At 42.6% G+C, this 16,993-nt stretch overlaps 1 protein-coding gene and 1 non-coding gene across 2 annotated transcripts in view; both read right to left on the bottom strand.

The window, feature by feature from the left end:
• Positions 1 to 16,993, bottom strand: part of Prkar2b (protein kinase cAMP-dependent type II regulatory subunit beta) — a 710,703-nt gene that overhangs the window by 91,033 nt on the left and 602,677 nt on the right. The gene's annotated exons all lie outside the window — the stretch shown is intronic.
• On the bottom strand, positions 10,071 to 10,229 carry LOC126488693 (U1 spliceosomal RNA). The gene has a single exon (XR_007588781.1). It is a non-coding gene; the product is annotated as a U1 spliceosomal RNA (small nuclear RNA).

Genomic DNA, 16,993 nt, shown 5'->3' with positions numbered 1-16,993 from the left:
CCACCCCCCCTCCACCAGTAAATACACCTCATCCTTTCTTTTGGCTTGGACCTACTGGCTGTACAAATCGCATCTCCTGAAAGTGAAAGTGTTGGTGTCTACAAGCCCGTGCCCTCTTCTGCAGTGTAACTTCTTCATTCCTAAACCAGGAGCTGACGTCAGTGGGATTCTGACTGCTTTGGTCAGTGGTGTGTTTAGAAGTCACTCAAGTCCTGTGGTAAAGGCCTGACCCAAGTTCTGATCCACAGGGTTGGTCAAACATAATAAAAAGTTGTTTTAGCCTCTAAATGTTGGGGTAGTTTGTTGCACAACAATAGCAGTTAAATGCTACAATGGTAAAATGTGGGGAATGCGAATACTTAGAGATGAAGGAAGAGCAAATCTGAGGACAGTTATTAGTCTCTGCCATGATGGTCAGTACCTTTTCCCAAGGACAGAAGAAGGAAAGCACCCTTCTTGCAAACATTAGCAAGAGCTGTATTTTAAAGTCTTATCCTCTAACACATGTTCCCAACTTCATTGATTTCTTATATGAGGTGTGGTAGATCAGTCATGATGCCCAGGAGCTCTCATTTCTGTAGGGCTCTACAAGTAACGTGGGCATGAAATTAGTAATTGGGTTAGATGATCTGTTAGTCTCTCATCCTGGGAGGTTTCCAAGCGTAGAATACCAAGAGCAGATATGTTTAAACTATATCTTTGCAATCGGTGCCCTGATACGTTTTGTTTGCATCAAGTTTTAAGCCAATAGACCACGACCAGAGAAAGAAAGGCTTCGTCCCCATGTTCGGGTTATGCTATGCTAGAAGTGTTCTCAGAACAAATTTTCACTTCTCAAATCATGTCCTGGCTTTTAACCACCACCACATAACCTTCGGGACAATATTCTATGGTTTCCTTTACTTTTGTCTTCGCAATATTTTCTTTTGAGCCTTTGAGAGCAATGACGGAGTCTTATAGGGACTATTTATTCGTCTGAGTTTTTAAAAGGGACATCAGGGCTATTGATTCTCTGGTTGTTGATTTACAAAGCAATTTGCGCTAGTTTCTCAGATAATCAAACTAGAAGCAGTTGCAAAAGAACTTTAAGTTTTGAAATAAAGTAAGAAGACTCCAGATTTATTTCCTCATGCAAAAACTGGACAGAGATAATCAGATTGCTTTAATACAACTGCTAAAACAAGACAGTGTCAAGAACAAGCCAATTATTTGGGCAAGACAGAATAATTATGGTCAATCAATCTCTTAGCAATGCCTATCATTAGTTAAGGTGTATCTTGATCAAATCCTTCTGGCTCATATAACAAATATGTACTCAAAGAAAAAGGAAAAAAAAGAAAGAAATGAAAAATAAGCAGCTGCAAGCATATAGGAACTGTGCTTGCCCCAGGCCTTGGTTTTATACACCTTCAGAATTTCAACAATAACTATGGCTTTGTTTTATCTATAAGGTTCTTGAAAAATCAAATCCAACTGGATTTGACCTTGACAGATGGTCTGGAAAGTGCAGCCACTGACAGGTAGGATGAGGATGGGACAGTATACATACTTGACAAGGCTTGGTTCATCTACAGTCTTAAGTGTTTGGATTAAAATGGTATAGGCAGCTCACACCATATCAGCCAAAGATAGTGGCCTTGTAGCCTGTAAAATCAGAGTTTTCCTTTTGAACAACAGATTGGGCACACATTTATCTCTGCATTTTAAAAATTCCACCAAAGTAATAAATAGTTAAAGGGAACTGAGGGGATCTCATAAGCAGAAGAGTAAAAGAACCCCAATAAAATTAAAACAATTGCTTTTAATTTACTCAGTCTTAAAAGGGAAAAATTTTAGCACATGCTTGAAGGCATTATACTAAGTTGAATATGTCAATCAATCCTAAGAAAATAATACAGTTTGAATCTACAAATCCAAGATAAGTAAAGCCATCAGAGTCCACAGAGACAGAAAGAAAAGAGGCAGTCACCAGGGGCTGAGGACAGCAGGAGGCAGACCCTTGTTCTAGTGGGTAAAGAACTTCAGTGTCCTAATAGGAAAGTGATTTTGAATTGGTTGTATAATAATGTGAATACATTTAACATTGCTGGGCTGTATTCTCAAAATGGATAAAGTGACAATTTTGTCACAGTTAATTCTAAGTTTATTTATTTATTATATATATAATGTTCTGCTTGCACGTTTGCCTGCAGGTCAGAAAAGGGCATCATATCTCATTATGGATGGTTGTGAGCCTCCATGTGGTAGTTAGGAATTGAACTCAGGACCTTGGGAAGAGCAGTCAATGCTGTTAACCTCTAAACCATTTCTCCAGCCCCTCTCACAGTTAATTTAAAAAATATATATTTATTAGTTCTTAAAGAATGTCATACAATGTATTTTGATCCTATTCACTCTCAATTCCTCCCTTTAACTCCCCTCGGCTCTACCCAGATGTGGCTATACCTTCCCTTTCCCCATAGTTAATTTTTAGCAGAAAATTTCATAACAAAAACAAAAAAACAAAAAAGAGACAAGAACAAATAAAAAATTGTGTGAATTTTGACCAAACTTAACCAAACTGGAGAGTGCAGAAAGCTGGGCCTGGGTGGAGGGGTCAGCGAGAAACCAACAGGGGGGACCGAAGCACTGAGTGCCTATGAAGGTGAAGGAGGTGACAGGATGGGCTAAATCAGCAAGGTGCAAATAATACTGTTGTCCCCCTAGCCGGGATGTATGTGCGTGTGGATGTGCGGGTGTCTCTCTGTCATCTGTTTGTCTATCCTAGGTCAGTAACTGCTCCGTTCCCCCTCTAGCCGGTGTGTGTGTGTGTGTGTGCACGTGTGCATGTGCAGGGTGTCTCTCTGTCATCTGTCTGTCTTTCTGTCTGTCTATCCTAGGTAGGTAACTGCTCTGTTCCCCCTGTAGCTGGTGTGTCTATGTGTGTGTGTGTGTGTGTATGTGTGTTGTGTGTGTGTGTCCTAGGTCAGTGACTGCTCCCATTTCCTCTGACCTGCCAGGGGACCTTGCTCCTGCCGTTATTGCCCTTCTGTGGCATCACAGTTTCCTTTCCAACTGAACCTCTTTGACGCAAGCTGACTGAGATGTCCCCCTCCTAGTCAAGCCTCGAATAACCCCCTCTCCTGTGTGGGGTGCTAACTATGACTTGCTTTGGGAGATTATCTTGGGTCTGACTTAATCAGGGGAAAGCAATTAAGAAGGAAAAGCTTACCTTGCTGAGGAGCCAGGAACACACTCCTCTTAGCTCACAGGGCTCTCACATTTTCAGTTCTTTTCCCGTCTTCAAAGTCAACCTTTCTGGTTTCCTTCAGTGAACATGCCTTACCCTTCCGACCTCTAATGTAGAAGTTCCCTGACATCTTCTTCTACACTCAGAGTGATCTCATAAAACCCAGGAGCTTTAACTAGTTCTATGCAGATGATTCCTGGAGTGGTAGTGACAGGGACTGCCATAGCTGCCAAGTCAGGAGTTTTAACAAGTTCTATGCAGATGATTCCTGGCATGGTAGTGACAAGGGACTGCCATACCACTCAGCGGGTCCATATGTCATCTGAGCCCAGTGGAGCAGAAAATGGAAGACACAGCTAAGGAAGTCCTCAAGGAAAAAGAAGAAGAGGCAATAAGTAGTGATCCAATGTGTTTGGTTCATCTCTGAAAAAATAGTCTGGAAAGAAAATAAACAATGGATTCAGAGAAAACTAGACAGTTGGAATCACTCCAGTCCACTCTGGAGAAATCCAAGTTGTCACAGAATACTGCATGACTTAGCCATAAGTAATATTTGTGTAAGCATAATATAAAAAATATGTGTGGAAACCACCAAAACGTGTAGTATGACTCTGTGCGTGTGTGTGCACACGCGTGATGTGTGTGTGTGATGCTGTGGGATTTTGAACTACAAACAGCAAATCCTGATATTCTACAATACATAGCCAATGAGAATTCTAAATTGGAGAACCAAGAAACAACAATATTCAGCCTACAAAAACATGCCACTTAAACGTCAAGAGAAGTTGCTTGTAGAAGGAACTTGCAAGACCCTGTGAGAAGAAAGACTGCCAAGCTGTTTGCCTGAATCAATTTCCACAGTAGGGATTAGGTTACAGGGACTCCATGTCCAGGCTTACAGAATCATAAAACAGAGATATTGCAGTCCCTGTACTGAGGGGGCAGAACTGCTTGTGAGTGGGAAATCCCCGATCAGAGACCGGTGGCTCACACAGACACTCGTTACAGGCCAGGGTTCTGCAGGCTTTCTCCAAGTATCCCTTTTCCCACTCAGCTGAACATTTATGAAGCACTCCTTTGTCTCATAATATCATGCTCTCTTTCCGTAGTAGTTTTCTCTTTTGCTCAACTTCCCTAACAGAGGTACTTCCATTGCACAGGTGAAATTCAAGATTCCCAGGTGTAGAATTCTCTTGCTAACCTGTATTCCTGTGGGGCAGAACGCGCCTTTTTTTGTGTTCTCAGCCCTCTTAGAGTAAATGTGTGCTTTGTTTGGAGAACAGTTTGCCATTTACCCGACTTCAAGGTCGCAGTATCTTTTGTTTGTTGAACTGTGTGGTCCACTAAACTCTGTTTAGTCTTTCTCATTCACAGAAACAAATTAAGCATATATCAGAAGACAAGGGGATCCTCAGGGGTGTCTAAATTACATTCAATTTATTGTTTTAAAGATAGACGTACCTTTTCCAGTTCTTCAGTGAAGAAGTTCTAGAGTCATAAAAAACACACGTAAGTCAGGTCTACCTAGAACACAGAAATAGCTACCCTTCTCTTACTGGACATAAAACTTCTTTGTCTGCTGCACATGGTACCTGAATGATTTTGTCCAGACATGATAAGTCAGTGGTGGCATATCTGGGCAGATGATTGCAAAGTAAGTAAGATTTGTATTCAGTCTTGTAACCACAAAACCCTCCACTCTATCTGCTGGAAGGACCTACACCTCGAATTCTACAACCCATTTATTTGAAATAAAAATCAAGCTTTGTTCCTCAGAATGATTCTTTCCCCTCTTTTATTCTCTGGTTCTGTAAATGCCCTCATGATATCATGACACTGGCCTAGACTCTCAAAGTCACTGCCGATTCTTGTGACCCACAGTCCAAGTCCTGCAGAGTCTACTCACTGTATCCCTAATGTCACTGTTCATCTTAATAAGCTGAGACGGATGAAACAAACACCCCAGATGGGGTGGTTTCTCATCATCTGGGAGAAAGACAGTTCAATAGTAGGGTCCCTGCCTGCCAGGTTCTGGTGGGTTCTCCTCAGCGTGGTAGGTGACATCACATGTGTTCACCCGGTCTTTTCATGTAATATGCACATGAAAGGGCATGCTTTGGGGTCTCCTCTTCTTCTCAGGACCCCACTGCTGTTGACTGGGCCTGTCCTTACAGCCTTGTTAACCCACCTCTGCACTAAGAGCCCATTTCCATAATGAGGTTTCAGTGAGTGAGTTTGGGGAGTGTGGGAATTGATACCGTTTGGTCCAAGACATAATTTTCTGCTTAAGCAGCAGCAACAACAAAATTAAAACAAACAAACCAAAAAAGGGAGAAAGAAAGAAAGAGGAAAGAAGGAAGGAAGGAAGGAAGGAAAGAAAGGAAAGAGAAAGAGAGAAAGGAAGGAAAGAAGGAAGAAAAAGAGAGAGAGAGAGAGAGAGAGAGAGAGAGAGAGAGAGAGAGAGAGAGAGAGACAGGCTACAAGACTACAGCATAAAATCTCCAGTAGCCAGCTAGGTTTACACAGAGAAACCTTGTTTCTAAGAAAAAACAAAACAACAACAAAAAAAGCAATTAAAATTTAAGACGGGCAGTGGTGGCGCACACCTTTAATCCCAGCACTTGGAAAGCTGAGGCAGGCAGATCTCTGTGAGTTTGAGGTCAGCCTGGTCTACAAAGTGAGTTCCAGGACAGCCAGGGCTACACAGACAAATCCTGTCTTGAAAAAACAAATCAAAAACCACAAATAAACAACAACAAAAGAACTCCAGTAGCTTTCTAGTCACCTGCAGAATAAAAGCAATGTCATAATTACAAACTATAAACTGATTTGTCTGTCCACTTGGAAATCTGCCCCAGCCTGGCCTATTTGTAAGTCTGACCTTGGACGAATGCTGTATCATAGACATCTTCAGGATTGCTCCTGATGCTCTGACCAGAACTAATCACTTCCTATTTTGAGCACACACACTAATACTTGTGTGATTATTAGTCTTTGGAAACAGTCTGGGAGAAATAAGTTATCAACTGGCTTTGCTCGGGGTTGCAGGAGGGTTCCCACAGGTACAGACATCCAGAGAACCATAACTTACAAAATGGGGATTAGTATTTTAATACTCAAATGGACACAAATAATTTTTAAATTTTCAGTAGATTGAAATTATATTTTATTTCAAGCTTTTGGTCATATTATATTCCTCAGGCTTTGACAAAACATCTCATTAAACTAGGAGTTTTGTTGCTAAGTATTTTAAATCATTGGTTTAATTCAACGACTTCATTTTGTACATGAGGAAAAATAGAAACTTTAAAGGGCCCCCCAAGTTTTTCCAACTGTTAAGTGGTAGAAACAAGATCAGTAGAATACGTGCAAACTCAGTCACCTAGATTCTATTTAGTGACTACATTCTTCTGAAAGATGTTGCCTTGCTACACAGTAAAACTCCTTCAGGGCGTCCTAACAACTCAGAGAGGGTACATCTTGGTGAACTCTTTCCCGAGGACACTGCTGGAACACAGCCACAGATACTGGGAAGGCTGTTTTCTCAGGAAATACGGAGATTCTGATTGAATAAGTAAGGTTGTCTTTCTTAGAAAGAGACGCTTTCAGGAAACCACGTGAAGTCTATAACATATCAGCAAGTACTGAGAGAGGATTTGAACAAGTACTATTGTCTGGGATTTCTCAGTGGCTGTATAAAGGTGAGATCATCATATTTAGAATACCAACAGCTATATCTTCTGCTGTGTATACTTGCATAGATGATACATTTGCAAAGGTTTGAGGAGTCAGAAACTGAATGCAGAGCGTCACATCACCTAACCAGGCACTCCTTCACGGGGCAGGAGGCGTCCTGCCCCACCCTACCCCCCTTTTACTTTGAGATAAGATCTCTCAGCTCTGGCCTAGAGTGGCCTTGAACCCTCGCAGTAGCCCCTACAGGGCTTGAATTTGAGATTTTCACACCTTGAGTCAGGATTCCAGGCCTTGCCGCCAGGCATGGCTGTAAAGTTAATGTCAGTATTTCTAACTATTGCTACTCTTGTTTTTCTTGGAAATTTCTCTTGAACCACACCTTCTACTCACAAGGTCTCCAAAAAAAAAAAAAAAAAAAAAAAATGAAGGAATATAGAGTGAGGGCAAGAGATTGAGATTTTCACACCTTGAGTCAGGATTCCAGGCCTTGCCGCCAGGCATGGCTGTAAAGTTAATGTCAGTATTTCTAACTATTGCTACTCTTGTTNCAAAAAAAAAAAAAAAAAAAAAAAAATGAAGGAATATAGAGTGAGGGCAAGAGAATTGTTTGTTCTGTGTTGTTACAGTAGCAGCTCAGTCTTGATAGCCGTGCAGCCCGACCTGGCTTCTCGGTGTGTTTAAACAGAACTTGCCATTTTAAAGAGATCTGTGTAATCCCAACACTCAGGAGGCAGGGGCAGGTGGATCTCTGTGAGTTCAAGGCCAACCTGGTCTACAAGAACTAGTTCCAGGACAGGCTCCAAAATTTGCAGAGAAACTACATATATAAAAGAGCCCTATGAAACTTGTCTTTGTGGGCAGGCAACAATCCAGGGAGGATGGAAAGCTTTCGGCCTGAGTTTGTCATCATGAAATAACAGTGTGTTTGAGATACTGCCTCACGGGCCAAGACAATGTATTTGGATTACATTTCTCATTCTTGTTGCACATCCCGGTGAGTCAGAATTATTAATGCCGAGAGTCGCACCAAGAAAGTGAATAAGAATAGCCTTGGAAAATATTGGAAATGCAACCAGCCATATTTGGCACAGATTAAGGAGTGTTTCTTTTCTTTGTTTTTGTTGTTGTAATTTTGTTTTTTGAGGCAGAGTTTCTTTGTAGCTTTGGAGCCTGTCCCGGAACTCTCTCTGTAGTCCAGGCTGGCCTTGAACTCACAGAGAGCCACCTGCCTCTGCCTCCCAAGTGCTGGGATTAAAAGCGGTGCCACCACCACCTACCTGGCTAGGAGTGGTTTTTGTAATAGGTGTAGTGGCTCTCTGAGAGAGAGTATGCCCATGAACTCAACATTATTTGTAGTACTTACTCGGCTCTAGCCATCACATTAGAAGTGGCATTACACAGAAAGATCATTGGGATAAAACAAAATTACTCCTGTTGCTATAGTCAGGTTGGGAAAAAGGCATGAAGCAAATAAATAGAGAACAAATTACAAAATTATGAGGAAAACCAGGATGCTATAAAAGAATACACTGGAAGACTTCACTGGGAAAGGTGATGCACAAGACTTCCTCTGTTGGGTGCTGGGTGAGGCTTGGGCACTCCATTATCCCCATTAGGTAAAGCAGGAGGAACCTCGCAGTGGGGCAGCCCTAGAGAGAGCGCTGACACCGTTGTGCCAGCGGGCTCAGATTCACCATCCCCACCCGCCAAAAGTGTTAGCAAAGCAGCCATTTTCCACAGGGCTGCCTCCTCTAACGTGCCTCCATCTCCCCACAGCTTGCAGGCAGGGCTGGTTGGTCATCCCAGATGGCTTTAATTGCATAATTGCAGGAGCCTCAAATGTTAACGGGAAATGGGACACAGGTCAGCACTACTCATGAAAAAGTAAAGTTGACAATAATTTCTCACTCTGAAGCTTGATCAATGCTGGACTCGCGAGACTTACATTTCCTTTTAAAACACTAGAAGTTCGATATAAAAAAAAACATTCACGACTGTATCTATCAAGCGCCAATCTTCGTGATTGACATATATGAATATGTATCTTCAGTGTTCCTCGTGTGTTTAATCCACACTGTAAACACAACATAATTTAAATATAATTTAGACATTAATATCCTTGCTTGCTCATTTTATAGATTTTTGTTATGAACTTTTATTTTTATTCATTTTCTCCAAAAAGCTGGTTGCACTACTATTTTGGGTCAAACAGTTCCTTAACATTCTAAATGATTTCTGTGTTCTTGTGGGATGCTCTCTGTCACAACCGCAAGCTACGTAAATCCATTTTCCATCTCTTATTTTTTTATTTAAGTAAACATTCTCTACCAGAAAAAAAGTCTGCTTTTCACTCACTCAAAACAGAAAACCTGACGGGCGGTGGTGGCGCACACTTTTAATCCCAGCACTGGGGAAGCAGAAGCAGGCAGATCTCTGAGTTCTAGGCCAGATTTCCAGAAGAATAGCTGGAAATAGAGAGCAGGAGGGCAGAGCTTGTCTCTTAAAAGGGCCTTTTGCACCTGCTCGCTCATAGACCACGTAGTGGCCCAGCAGCCATAGGACCCTGGCTGGCCAGGGCACTGCCTGAGGGCATCCTGCCAGGTGACAGGCCAGCATAATGCCTGACTCCTGACGCCTTGCTGCTCTTTTTCTTCCTTGGAGGGTTCAGTGGATGCCCATGAAGTCCATAGGTATCAGGAGATGTGCAAAAGCAAGAGAACAAGAGAGTAAATTCACACTTCAAACTTATTCTTTGGCCTCTCCGCCTCTCTAAGTAGAACTAGATATTACATATTCCCTTAGATGTCTTGTAGGTGTGCTTTACTTGTGTCTCGGTAGAAATACCTCACTACCATTGCAACGTATAGACACATCATAATTTAAAATTCTATACAAGTGAAATGCTGTCCCAATAGTCTATTCAGTGGGTTTCCATTTATTATTTTTATTATTATTATTATTATTATTATTATTATTATTATGGTTTTTTGAGACGGGGTTTCTCTGTGTAGCCTTGGTTGTCCGGGAACTCACTTTGTAGACCAGGCTGGGCTGGAACTTAGAGATCCACCTGCCTCTGCCTCCCGAGTGCTGAAATGAAAGGCGTGTGCCATCCCCTGACCAGCTTAATTTTTATTTTTAGAAAGGGAGAGTGTCAGTGCGGTCCTCCACTACCACAAATTGCGCAGTTGAGTTTCCCCCATCTGGGAAACCACAGGGTCAGCACACTTGGAATGCAATGGATGAGCTTCGCCCTGGGCAAACCACCTTTCCGATCATGGTGTCTCCCCTGTCAGGTAAGTATGACCCTGCCGGTGTTTATTTTACATCTTGGAAAATCATACTCTCGTGATTCTAATGAGTTTTTTCTTTTTTTCTCACTCTTTATATATTTTTTGTCCTTTGCTGCTTCAGTCTCTCTATCGTTGTTTATACTGAATCGAGACCTACATAGTTGTCATCAAAATGAAAGCAAAATCTGTTTGTTCCTGTCATCCTTATAATAATATTATTTTTGTAACCTCCAACTTACACAGGCTCTTTTTCTTATTTATATACAATACTGGCCTTAAGCCTGAAATACAATTTATAAAAAGGGTATTTTAAACAATGATGCGGGTGATTGTAGGTATTTCAAAAACAATAAACATAAAGAAAAACTAGAATTTTGTAGGTTTCTAATATTGAGAGATAGTAAGTTGCGATTCTTTTTTAAATAAATTTTGGAACATGCTTTGTTTTTTTTTCCTCTCATGGTGTTTTCCTAAGATAAAGCAGACTACCTCGAGTTGTATTCCAATTCTGCCTCTCCACATTTCTTAACCCCTGCTTCTCCATAAACATTAGACTCCTCACCCTAATAGTCCTTTTCCTCAGCTGATTCTGCACCGAGATTTTTTGCTTATTAATGTTTCATTAGCATTTTCCCAGGCAGTATATTTTCAGCATTTCTATTGTTATGCATATTACATTGGATTGCATGAATATTCGTGCCTTATTTCAAGCTGTCCTTGTAAAGCATTGGATTCTAGTCACATTTGTCTCGAGTTTTTGTTTATTTCACACAGTTAAAAGGCAGCTCGTAGACTGACTCTATTTTTAAGAGGTTTATGTCCCATTGTATTGATGGCAGTCTCCTAATACAAAGACACTCATTCCAGCTCTTTTTAAAAGTTCTGTTATTGGCTTTATAATCCTCAAGGTCGAGTTTCTTCTTAGTATGATTTTAGGTCTCATGACACTGGCTAGAACTAATATTTACAGTAAAATTATGAAAAGGAAGTTGGTCTAAATTCAAAGGCCCTGAGTGCCTCCGATGATTACAATGCCATGCTAGCTTCCTGACTGAGATGGAAAAATCACTAGTGCTATGAATTTCAATTCCATTTTCCTCAGAATCAAACCAAATTTATGTGCTGAAGCCAGGAGGGGGCATATTGCAAATGGAGTGCAAGGCCAGCCTTCCAGGAGTTCTGTTTTCAACTTTATTACATTCTCTAATGCTCAGACACTTGCCAGTGCCACTGAAGCTTTAGCCTCCCCTTAAGAAAATAACCAGCACAAGCCCAGAGCATCAGAAGGAGTTTGATTTCATCGCGATTTCTCTCATAATCAAGAGGATCGTTGTAGAAGAGGGCTGTGTAGCAGTGGTCCTGGGGCCACTCAGGTTGTCCTTGCCGACTTCTCTCTCCTCTGTAAATTCTCCTGCTGTGTTCACATTTTCTTTTTACTTCTTCTATGAGGCATTTTGCATCACTGACAAAATACTTGAGGATGGGAAAGCCTAGAGGGAGGAAAGGGGTATTTAGATTCATGATCTGGGAGGTTTCAGGGTTATCATCAGCTGGTTTTGTTGCAGTGGTCCTGCAGGGAGGTAGAGTATCATAGTAGCAGAAGCTTGTAAAAAAAAAAAAGACATTGCTGGTTTGAGAACAGAGAGAGACAGAGAGGAAAGGCCAAGGATAAGACATACCCTTCACAGGTCTTTCTTAGTGACCTGTTTCCTCTAATCAGCTCCCAGCTTCCAGGATCCATTGATCAAGCGAGTGTACTCATGAATCTGCTCACATCTCCCAGAACCCCATCCCGGAACAGCACACTGGGTACCAGTGCCTTCCTCAGATGAGCCTTTGATGGGGAGGCCACTCCCTCTCCAAACCACATTTCCATCTATCCACAATGCCTCTGAGTGGAGTTTTGTGTTGGTGCCAGTTTTAGGTTTCACAAACCTGCCTGCCTATTTTCTTCAGTTTCAATGATTTCTTCTCTCTGTTTCTGGTTCTCTGGCTGCCACACAGAATTTCCCTCCCAACCCCCCTTTCCTCTCCTTACCTCCCCTGTTTTATCTGACTTCTCACCAAATGGACTCCTGGATTTCTACACACCACGGCTTATCCAGAGTGTCATTTTCATTTGGAAACTTTTCCAATTGTAAAACATTTTTTCTTGTGTTCCTCCAGAAGCCATGACATTCTGGGCTCTAAATCTGTTGCTTTGGCAATTTATCAGGTGTCTGCGCTAGTCTCCGAGTGAATTTTACTGCTACTGTGTAAGGATGATTTACAGGCTGCGTGTTTTTTTCTGAAGACTCTTCCTTTGCTGTGTTTTGTCTCCGTTCCTCTTCCCTGTTGTCAATCCACTACTGCGCTGTAACAAGTTACCCTCAAATGCAGAACTTTAAATCACTGGCTAACAGTATCTGGGGCTTAGGAGCTTAAGAGCAGTTTGGAGCAAGGATTGGATTCTACAGGGTCAAGCTGTCACCAGGATTCATTTACTTGCAGGCTGGAGATTTAGTTGGAAGGCAGCTCCCACCAGGAACTGTTGACAGTTGACCTATGTTCCTGTCTCCTTACAGGAGGGCAGCTTCCTTCCCTGCACTTGTCTGAAAGTGAGCAAGAAGTCACATGTCTTGTTTCATCACCTAGTTTGGGAGAGACACTCCATTCCTTCCTTTGTGCAATTCAGAGCCTGTCCTCAAGGGAAGAACGTATCTTTTCCTCTTTTAGAAAGAAACGGGAGAAAAGAAAGAAAGAAAGAAAGAAAGAAAGAAAGAAAGGAAAGAAACCACTATGTCAACCTCTATCTTCCTCCTTTTATGGCAAGTCTGTTCTGTTGTTGTTTACTGTTTTATTTCTATTTGTTTATTGTGTTAGAGTCTCCTGTAGCTAGCTTTCAACTTCTGATCCTCCTGCCTCCTCCTCTCCCGGACTGGGGTTACAGACTTGGGCTGTCTCACTCTCTCATATCAATTCTTATTTGATGAAAGAAAGCTATAAGGTATTGCCAGTGTTGTTTTCTACCACATAAGGTGTCATGGTAACACCCCCAATGGGAAGAGAGTGGCAGAAGCCTAAGACCCAGGTACCTGACTGTCCTAGTCAGGGTTTCTCTTACTGCAATGAAACACCATGACCAAAGCAACTGGGGAAGGAAAGGGTTTATTTGGCTTATGCTTCCATATCGCTGTTCATCATCAATGGAAGTACAGACAGGAAGTCAAGCAACGCAAGAACCTGGAGGTCATGGAGGGGCGCTGCTTACAGGCTTGCTTCCTATAGTTTGCTCAGCCTGCTTTCTTATAGAATACAGGACCCTGTGCCCAGGGTGGTGCTACCACAACAGGCTGGATCCTCACATGTCAATCACTAATTAAGAAAATGCCCCTGAGTCTTGCCAACAGCCCAGTCCTATGGAGGCATTTTCTCAATTGAGTTCCTCCTCTCTGATGACTCTAGCTTGTGTCAACTTGACAAACTAGCCGGCACACTGAGTATCTCCAGTTCCACAGCTGATACCTGTGTAGGGCCAACCAATCACAAGCCTTATTCACTTATAGGAGCGTGTTACCCTGCTTGGCTTTCTTGGTATGAGTCTTGAAGACAGTGCCTACCTAGAAGCTGTTACCACTCTGATGACTGTCAGCCAAACCCTGCTACAGAGCTAGCTAGTGACCCCTGCCAACAACAGCTAACTAGTGACCCCTGCCAACAACAGCTAACTAGTCATCCCTACCAACAACAGCTAACTAGTGACCCCTGCCAACAACAGCTAACTAACTAGTCATCCCTACCAACAACAGATAACTAGTGACCCCTGCCAACAACAGCTAACTAGTCATCTCTACCAACAACAGATAACTAGTGACCCCTGCCAACAACAGCTAACTAGTGATCTCTCATAGAGGAATATATACCAAAACCTTAGTTTCTTCTTCCCCTTTGCTCTGTGCTATTCATTGGCCAAAGTCAACCACACTTACTGTAGTCTAGATCTAATGAATGAAAATAAGCAGGACTTTCCCCAAATGAGCTTAATACTACACCTCACACATGAACCTAGAATTATTAAACTTTGACATTACACATAACATGTATATTACATATTAGGTAAAATCTGATCCTAACAGGTTTTGAGTACCAAATATAATTTGATAATCCTCATGCTACCTTAGGAGGACAAACCTGCCTGAGAAAAATTCTATCCAGTGAGATATATTGAAGTGGGAGAGGGTATGGAGAAACCAAGAAAGACTTCACAGCAGCCTCACTCATGGTGCCCAGCGTGGGTGCCCTGGCCATGAACACAGGCATTTCCTTTGAAGAACACACGGACTCTGAACTTTTTGATCTGAGCCTTTGGATTATCAGCATCATTCCCTTGTGATCTCATCTCTGAGAGCGATTAGCCCTACTCAGATTTGTCCAACAAGAAAGACTATATCAGTCGTAGCGTACAACTATCCCAACCTTTCATACTCATTCTTCTTACTATAAACAACTATCCCAACCTTCCATACTCATTCTTCTTACTATAAACAACTTGGTGAGCTGGGGGCTTTGTTAGTTTGACTAAGTTGTGTACAACCGTAAACTGGCGACTGTGGACCTGGGAACAGACTCAGGAGCAGTCTCTGGGTTTGTGGCCAACAATGGTAGTCTTCAGGGGATCCCACAGTTGCCTCCCAGCCGTGTGCTTGCCCCATTCTGGTGGTATACTACAGTCTATACTAACTGCTTGCTCAGCTGTCTGACTCCACAGGGAGCCTCTGGCTTTGTGAGGACAGGGACTTTCTGACTTCCTAACTACTGAGATGAATAAATGGAATGAATAATTGTCAAATGTATCTGTGGACTTTCTAGATCATTTCTCCACCACCCTACAGCTCCCTGTAGACCAGTACCCTGCTGAAAGGCTCATCTGGAACGCTTGTTCTCAGTCCTCAACCTTCTGTTCTCTTCATTGTTCTGGGGTTTGGAGCTCACCAATCCCCAATCTGCTCCTAAATTGCTCTTGCTCTTATCTAGCCTTCTCTGATCAGATGTTCTTTTCTCTTCCTTCCTATTTTCTGTTGTTTGTTTTGTAAGTGTGTGTGCCAGATTTCTGGTTTGTATTACGTTTCCCCTTTTGGCTCCTATTTCTGTTCCCTGAGGCTGCCCCATCACTGCCGTGTCCATCCGCTCAGATTCTCCTTTCTTTTGTTGCCTTTCTGCTAGTCCTATCTCCCCCTTCCACTCTGCCCCAGTCTACAAGCCTGGTTATGGCTGCTGACAACTATTTTTTTTTCTGTGCTGTTCTTTTTCCTATATGAGAAATTAGATAAGATAGACCATCAAAACCATAAACCATGCAGAACTTTACAGGGCAATCTCCAGAAGACACGTGAATGGCAGGCAAGCATCAGGGAAGGCACTACCCACATGGGCTGCCCCTGCATTTGACAGCTGTGTTTCTCGAAGGGACCTTCCGATATTATAGATCCTGATCCTCTACTCTCCTCCCACCAGGGAGAAGAAGCTGAACACAACCACGAGCCCAAGCCTTGTCATGTCGAGCTGGACTGACTGCAGACTGCTTTGAGCAAACCTCCCTCCCTGTATTTATCAGCTCACTCCTGAAGCCCTGCATTTCTTCTGGCTTGTGGGTTCTTTAAGGGCACGGCTTTTATCTTCTTTATCTCTGGATTTGCAACACCTAGCGCATGCATCCTAGCCTGCACTGGCCCTTTACAAATGTTCTTGAAGGAGTGAACTGAAAAAAGACTGCTAGAACAACGTCCAGTTCCGGTTATAGTTTGCGGGTGGTGGTGGCCTTTAATCCCGAGGTGGATCTTTGAGTTTGAGGCCAGCCTGCTCTAAATAGTGAGTTCCAGGACAGTTAGAATTATATAGGGAGACCCTCTCTTGAAAGAACAGACAAAGAAACAAATGTGCAACACCACACCCAGCCCCCAGCAGAGTTTCTCACTCAGTTGGTTTATGGTACATGCCCTGGTGTCATTTTTATGACATTTTGATTCGTATAGAGCAATAATTTTGTTTCTAAGCAATATTGTTACTACTATAGTGTGAGATGTTTGTCGTGTGTTACAAGGTTGGTACCCAGTGCGGTGGTGTCACAGTGGAAGGCTTTTCAGACCTAGTGGGAGATGATTAGACAACGGGGGTACAGCTCATGAAAGAAAGAGCAATGATCCTCTCTCATAGGTGATCCCCATTTTGGCAGGTTACTGTTGTAGGAGGCCACTTGTGTGTTCCCGGCTGCTCATCCCCGACATAACCACACAGAAAACTGTTTTAATGAAATCACTGCTTAGTCCATTAGCTCTAGCTTCTTACTGGCTAACTCTTACATCTTAATTTAACCCATTTCTATTAATCTGTGTATCACCACATGGCTGTGGCTTACTGGGTAAAGTTCCCAGCATCTGTCTCTGGCAGGGCTACATGGCTTCTCCTGACTCCGCCTTCTTTTTCCCAGCATTCAGTTTACTTTTCCCCACTACCTCTGTTCTGCCCTGCTATAGGCTCAAGCCAGCTTTCTTTATTAACCAATGGTATTCACAGCATACAGAGGAGAGCCCCACATCAGGTTACCCCAAGAGCAGCACTTGTTCTGAGCAAGTGTGACATCTTACCTCACTTGCATGACAGAAGCCCCCTTCCCTCTGCTTTCCTCTCCCATTATGAGGCAGATATACAGCACCCTGCTGTTTGTTTGGATATTACAGCAATCAGAACTTGAGTCAAACAAATCTCTCTCTCTCTGATAAAATATTCAGCCTCAGGT

This window comes from Alexandromys fortis, unplaced genomic scaffold (assembly GCF_014885135.2).
Source record: "Alexandromys fortis isolate MF-2015 unplaced genomic scaffold, M_Fortis_MF-2015_v1.1 scaffold_201, whole genome shotgun sequence".
Taxonomy (NCBI): Eukaryota; Metazoa; Chordata; class Mammalia; order Rodentia; family Cricetidae; genus Alexandromys; species Alexandromys fortis.
Note: the sequence above shows the minus strand (reverse complement) of the source record. Positions and strands in the feature narration are given on the sequence as shown.